Here is a 7,108-nt window from a genome sequence, read left to right as displayed (position 1 = left end):
GGACTCCTCCCAGAGAAACACCGAGTACATAGGTTCAAGAATGCCTACTGGAAAGAATCCGACTCTATTGTACCTTGTGGAAATTGTAGTCAACAGCTAGCCCTGAGAGTAGAGATTTTCTTTTAAAAAAGGTGAAGCTCGCACCCAGTGCCGGTTGTCGACATCAACTTTTCGGGCTTTGTGAAACTGTAAAGAGTTTTGTTAGATTTAAAATGTTGCGCATTCGCTTCGACGCGCAGCTGTCAAAAACATTAGGGGCATTGACGACATCAATTGTATGTACGATATCTGTGCACCTTGTAACGGGGGCACTAATAAGTGTGTCGAAGGTTATGTTAAACCTTCAGCTGAAGTTTGAGATCTTAGACAGTTTGGATAGCTGTGAGGTATGGGCTTAGATTCGCAATAAGTTTTTATCCTAGATAAGGCGTGGATGGATAATCACGAACTATGGGCTTGCTTGGTGCCATGCACATCTCTCCTGGTAAAGCTTTAAGAATTTATGAACCATATGATTCTTGAGAGCAAAAACACTTTGAATGCAGGCCAAAAGCTGCGATAGCTGCCATGCAAGACATAACATTGATCAAATTGATAGTTATGGTATTCTTGGTGCTTCGATCAGAACTCGGAGGAGTGAGCCACGGTCTTAGAATGAGACATAAAAAAGTGATTGTATACCGCGATCTCCAAGATGTACATCAGTTGAAACGGGGAAGAACGACTGCGTATAACGCATTAGTCCCCAAAGTCTATCGCTGGCGGGATGATGAATATCGCTTGTGAGCTGATTTCTTCCGTGCCAGGGCCAGTGTAGAGTGGCAGTGATTGGTGTGCGTCACAATCGTCCGTGTCAGAGCCATGAATTTGGAAGGCGACTATATATCGCAGTCAGAAAGATTAGGCCTAAAAGTTGCGACTAATGCCGTATTCTTGTCACGACGTGATGTTACTGCTTAGTCAGCACTGCGTGTGACAGTACTGTGTATCGCAGCGAGTCTACCTCAACGTTGCGTTTGCGAGCTGCTGTTTCGAGCGTTGCTGTAAGTAAAACTTGTGGATGAAAAAGACCTGGCATCCAAAGCACCAGCGGCAAGTTAGGGGCTGACCCGATCAATTCCTGAAACTGAGCTATACGTGTTGCAACGTAGTCAACCACAGCGTAACAGGAGCAGTAAAATTCTACCAGACAAGTGGCGAAAAGACTACTGACTCGAGGATGGAGTAACTTAATAAGTGCTGAGGGTACGTGACTTTCCCTCACATTTACTGGCAAAAGACTTTATCGAGCTGGAAGAAGTGAATAATTTTTCACTAAATTTATATGTCTAGAAGTAAATACAAAGGTCCTTTTACAAGTTTATTTATTAATAATTGAATGGTCTCAAGAATTTCGTTAAAAAGTCGATCAAAGTATAATTTATAAATCATAGATGAGTTTTATATGCAGGAATATTCTAATTAGGTATTGCAAGTTGTGAAGTGACCATATTAATATTGTTGGCGACAGAAGATGAAGTGAGTGGATTAGTCTGTCTTTGGGGACAATCACATTGCACTTCGTACAAGTAATGGGGTACTCTATTTTTATTAGCGCGTCGTGAAATGTACTTGATTACTGGAATAAAATATTGCGTTGCACAAAAATGGCTCTAACCACGGGAACAGTTCGACGTTATGAACGCTTTCTTCCTTGAAAAGGATGAAGTGAGATTGGTGAGATAAAGCAAATCTTCACATTTGGCTGTGACTTTCATAATCGACTAAATCAAAAATATATCTGAATATATTAGATAGGCTAACGGCAAGTGGTTTGCATGCTTGTAGCATGCTATATATTCATAGTTTTGCGACAACAAAGCCTCCTTTCTGAGCTGCTGTATGTGCGCAGCTCCCCCGAAGATAATGATCGGTTATGACTGACCAGTGCCCCTTTTACAAAAGAATTTGACGGATCTGGCTTAGCTTGGTCAACTACGCAGAACGACCTTTGACAGATCCCCTTTTAAGGAATATTACGTGGTTATTGGGTACAGCAGATGGATGGATTCTCTAAACCAAGTAAGAAAGTCTCATGCGTGCTTCGACACTTGTTTTTCCAATCCAGATCTACATCCCACATCGTCTGTGTTGCTGCGTCATGTGCAATAAGCTGATCTTTACTGCAAGAAGATTTTACTGGGTTGACCGCGTGATAGTGCTCAAATCTCGATAGCATAAAACTGCTGAAATAATCACTCTATATCTGCCAGGGAGCTACTTTCAATAAAGAATGCCCTCGTCAGGTTTATAGTGCGCCTGTTTGGCTCTACGCCGACAGATCATACGTCCTGGAGCACAGCGTTGTCAACATCTCTTACAGCGAATTGTATGGATGATTATTCTTCGATGTTAATGATAAATTTGAGGGTAGGTATTAGCAGGGTCGGCTACATGTGGCAACGGGTGCGCTTTCGCGTCACCCCGACTAAGAATTGTCGCAGGTCACAATGGTAGCGTAGGCAGTGTAAAGGACAGACGCAAGATGTTTGGCACCGATGAAATCTTTGGAAGCCCAAAGATTAGCATCATGCACATCGTGTGCGACGCTATGTTGGAGAGCCGAACATGTTACGCAGACAAATCTTCAATGAATAAGTTATTCGCTAACAGCACACAGAATATAATTGCGTAAACTTTCCTCATGACGAAATCCAAATATAATAACTCAGAAAGATTGCCGTGACTCGCACAGAGGGAGCTTCCTTTTAATAGTCGCTTTAAGAAAGCGCAGAGATTAAAATATCGGCTAAAGGTCGTGCTATTTTGCTGCGATAAATTGACCGAGTCAAGACGATTTCATCAAGTTCTGCTGTTAGAAGGACACGAATCAATCATTGGTGACCCTTACCTTCACAAAATTTGCGAAGAACTGCTTCTATAAAAGTAGCTCAGAAATGAGACTTCGTCGCCGCCAAAACTATGTATGTAAAGCATATTGCAAGCATGCAAATCTGCCACTTGCCGTAAGCCTCTCTAACACACAACAAAATATTATTTTGACAGTCTTATATGAAAGTCGCCGTCAAGTGTGTATTTTCACTTCATCTAACCTAAGTCGATCCATCCTTTGCACGGAAGAAATAACGAATTACGTCGCCGTGCTCTAGTAGTCACGGTCATTGTTATGCGACACAATTTTTTGTTCCGGTAATCAAGTACATTTCATGACGCGCTAATAGAAATATACTACCCCATTTCCTGTACGTAGTGCTATGTGATTGTCCTTAAAGACAGACTCATCCACGTCGGATGAAAAGGTCACATCTTCTGTCGCCAATTATATTAATATGGTCTCTTTTCCGTCTCGCGACGCCTTATTATAATTTTCTTGAAAAATCATTTCTCCAGCTCGATAAAGTATTCTGCCAGTAAATGTGAGGGAAAGTCACGTACCCTCAGCACTTATTAGGTCACTCCATCCTCGAGTGAGAAATTTTTCGCCACTTGTCTGGTGGAATTTCTCTGCTCCTGTTACGCTATGGTTGACTACGTTGCAACAACGTATAGCTCAGTTTCAGGAATTGATCGGGTCAGCCCCTAACTTGCCGCTGGTGCTTTGGATGCCAGGTCTTTTTCATCCACAAGTTTTACTTACAGCAACGCTCGAAACAGCAGCTCGCAAACGCAACGTTGAGGTAGACTCGCTGCGATACACAGTACTGTCACACGCAGTGCTGACTAAGCAGTAACATCACGTCGTGACAAGAATACGGCATTAGTCGCAACTTTTAGGCCTAATCTTTCTGACTGCGATATATAGTCGCCTTCCAAATTCATGGCTCTGACACGGACGATTGTGACGCACACCAATCACTGCCACTCTACACTGGCCCTGGCACGGAAGAAATCAGCTCACAAGCGATATTCATCATCCCGCCAGCGATAGACTTTGGGGACTAATGCGTTATACGCAGTCGTTCTTCCCCGTTTCAACTGATGTACATCTTGGAGATCGCGGTATACAATCACTTTTTTATGTCTCATTCTAAGACCGTGGCTCACTCCTCCGAGTTCTGATCGAAGCACCAAGAATACCATAACTATCAATTTGATCAATGTTATGTCTTGCATGGCAGCTATCGCAGCTTTTGGCCTGCATTCAAAGTGTTTTTGCTCTCAAGAATCATATGGTTCATAAATTCTTAAAGCTTTACCAGGAGAGATGTGCATGGCACCAAGCAAGCCCATAGTTCGTGATTATCCATCCACGCCTTATCTAGGATAAAAACTTATTGCGAATCTAAGCCCATACCTCACAGCTATCCAAACTGTCTAAGATCTCAAACTTCAGCTGAAGGTTTAACATAACCTTCGACACACTTATTAGTGCCCCCGTTACAAGGTGCACAGATATCGTACATACAATTGATGTCGTCAATGCCCCTAATGTTTTTGACAGCTGCGCGTCGAAGCGAATGCGCAACATTTTAAATCTAACAAAACTCTTTACAGTTTCACAAAGCCCGAAAAGTTGATGTCGACAACCGGCACTGGGTGCGAGCTTCACCTATTTTAAAGAAAATCTCTACTCTCAGGGCTAAGTGCTGTTGACTACAATTTCCACAAGCTACAATAGAGTCGGAATTCTTTCCAGTAGGCATTCTTGAACCTATGTACTCGGTGTTTCTCTGGGAGGAGTCCTTTGTCTGCCTTTGCGTGGGAGCTTACGCGTCGTACCTTTCTGCTGATACCGAAGTGGACACACAAGGTACGTATGCTTTGTATCATCGCAATTGAAATATTTGCTTGCACCAAGGGGCTGCCCAGCAGCGAAGTGACTTCTCACTTGCTTCTCAGTAAGGCTGGAGTTCATTGCATGTGGCACGTAGCTAAAGCTTCCATTACCAACACACCACCCGGCCTTCTTGGTAGAAGCTGCACTTCGCACTGAAAGTTAGCGCCCACCGTAGCCTCAAAAGAGCTTGAGCGACCAGCGGTTGTCTCGATGCCAGTCGCACCCGTTTGGATACCGTCCATGAAGATATACGCCTGCGGAGGAGGGTCTGGTGGTCTTAGTGGCGATGGGAACTCTCTACTCCTAGACATAGTGCACCGACTTTCGCTTTTCTTGTAGGTTTTTGGCGAGAAGTTCAAGCACTCCGGACACGCCTGGTTAGTCGGTGCAAACACCGCGACATCGGTTGCTTCAATTGGTTTGACGTTGTGCCGCCACTGACATCGAGGAAGTTGTACGTAGGTGATATTAGCGTGCGACGTTTTAGCTTGAAGACCGCGCAAGCATGCCTGTATCCATGAACACTCCAATCCTTATCATAAAGATGAAGACAAATTGTTCAATTCAACCTTCAAACGCCTGGGCGCTAATCATAAACAGTCATGAGCGGTCTTTGTCTTAGCCACTCTAAGCAAAGAGGTACGGACGCCCCGCTGCAGAAAAAGGTTGACATTCACTATAATATTGGCAAAGAAATTATCCTCGTTTGGTAGGTCCGATCGAAGGTCTCTAATGTGGTCGCGACTTCATTGGCTGATGGCCTGCTTTTTTGTATGGCGAAGAACGAGGACTATCGTCTTGTCGTTCTTCCGAGCAATGAAAACTGATTTCGCTGTTTGTGAAGGGAAGCATGAACGCATTTCAGTGGCGTTATGAGGCCTCAAAATACGGACGAGGAAATAAAAATTTTGCAGTACTGTCACCGGGACGAATAGACCAGACCACCAGCTTATGCATACCGTGGCTCTCGATGGAATCGGGGAGCTGACGGCCAAAACGTCTGAGGCAGTACTCGTTCGCCCGGAAATTCTTTTTATCTTCAAAAATAGGCTTGTGTTCTATGCTCAAGAGCGTTTCGAGCGAGCGACGGCGGAGGAACAGCTGTATTTCACTTTGAGACCTTAAGAGCAGATGCGCTGAAGTGCAAAGGGTATGATTATCTTAGGCGATTGCTCGTGGAGCAGCCACTTTTGCAGAATGTCTTAAGATGACGAAAGAAGTGTGAGTTCAAATGTGGCCCATAGCTTAGTGGGGAGGGTGTATTAAGATAAGCGCTGAAATCTTCTGGACATACACCTTACTCATTGGTAGGTGTAGCTGTAAATACTCACTAGTACCGAAGAATCTATATTTATGAAGCTGTAATGGCGAGGCTGGTGGTACGAAAGGACTTCTGGCCACAAGCTTGACAAAAGAAGGCAAATTTCTATGAAGAACAATACGACAAGTATAATGTAACGGGGTTACACATACCCTGGTAACAGGGATTTGTGTCACACGAGATGTGCATGGTGTGACCACACCCAAACAAGAATACGGTACGGGGCTGGATAGCCAGTAGTTATACATGTATTTAGATTTTACTATACATATTTAGGAAAATCTATTCATTTAAAAATAGGCAGCTTTGCCCCAGATAAAAATAAATAAAGTCAGTTTTGAATTTAAACCGAAGAGTTAATTAGCCTTGGGTTAAGGCTATAATTATTCTTGGAGTAAGCGGATTGCAATCCGCTAAACTCGTACTTGTTCTAGGTATAGAATGAGAGGTCGGTGACCTAACTTACGCTTCCTCAAAGCGCAAAGCTTCGGCAGCCCCGCTGCATATATTGTGTATTGGTTTGAAAAGAATTATATATATATGTGCTTTTCAAAACTACATTAGTTACTTGTAACGATAGAGGTTCTCGATTTCGCTCCTGGAAGGGTTGCACGAATTCAGCATGCAGCGGGGCTGCCGTAGCTTAGCGCTTGAGGAAGCGTACTTAAGGTTTCGTTTTTTACAAGAACTTAGCGGATCAAAATCCGCTTACTTCAAGAGTAATTATTGACTTCCCAAGGCTAGTTGACTCTTCCGTTTTGAAATTCAAAACTGATTTTTATACCGTATTCTTGTTTTGGTGTGGTCACACCATGCACATCTTGTGTGACACACTCCCGACTGGATTTAATAGTTTTGTCATAAAGGCCTTTGATCTTGGTCTAGTGGCACCTTCGAGCGATTACAAGTCTGTCATGACGGTATATTTACATGATTTAATTAGCACCATAATGTGGTTATAGCTCCTAACTTATCATTTTTACTGATGTATCCAATTTCAGTCCGATTTG

Source organism: Plasmopara halstedii (assembly GCF_900000015.1).
Source record: "Plasmopara halstedii genome assembly, contig: Scaffold_614, whole genome shotgun sequence".
Lineage (NCBI taxonomy): Eukaryota > Oomycota > Peronosporomycetes > Peronosporales > Peronosporaceae > Plasmopara > Plasmopara halstedii.
This window is presented reverse-complemented; position numbering follows the sequence as displayed.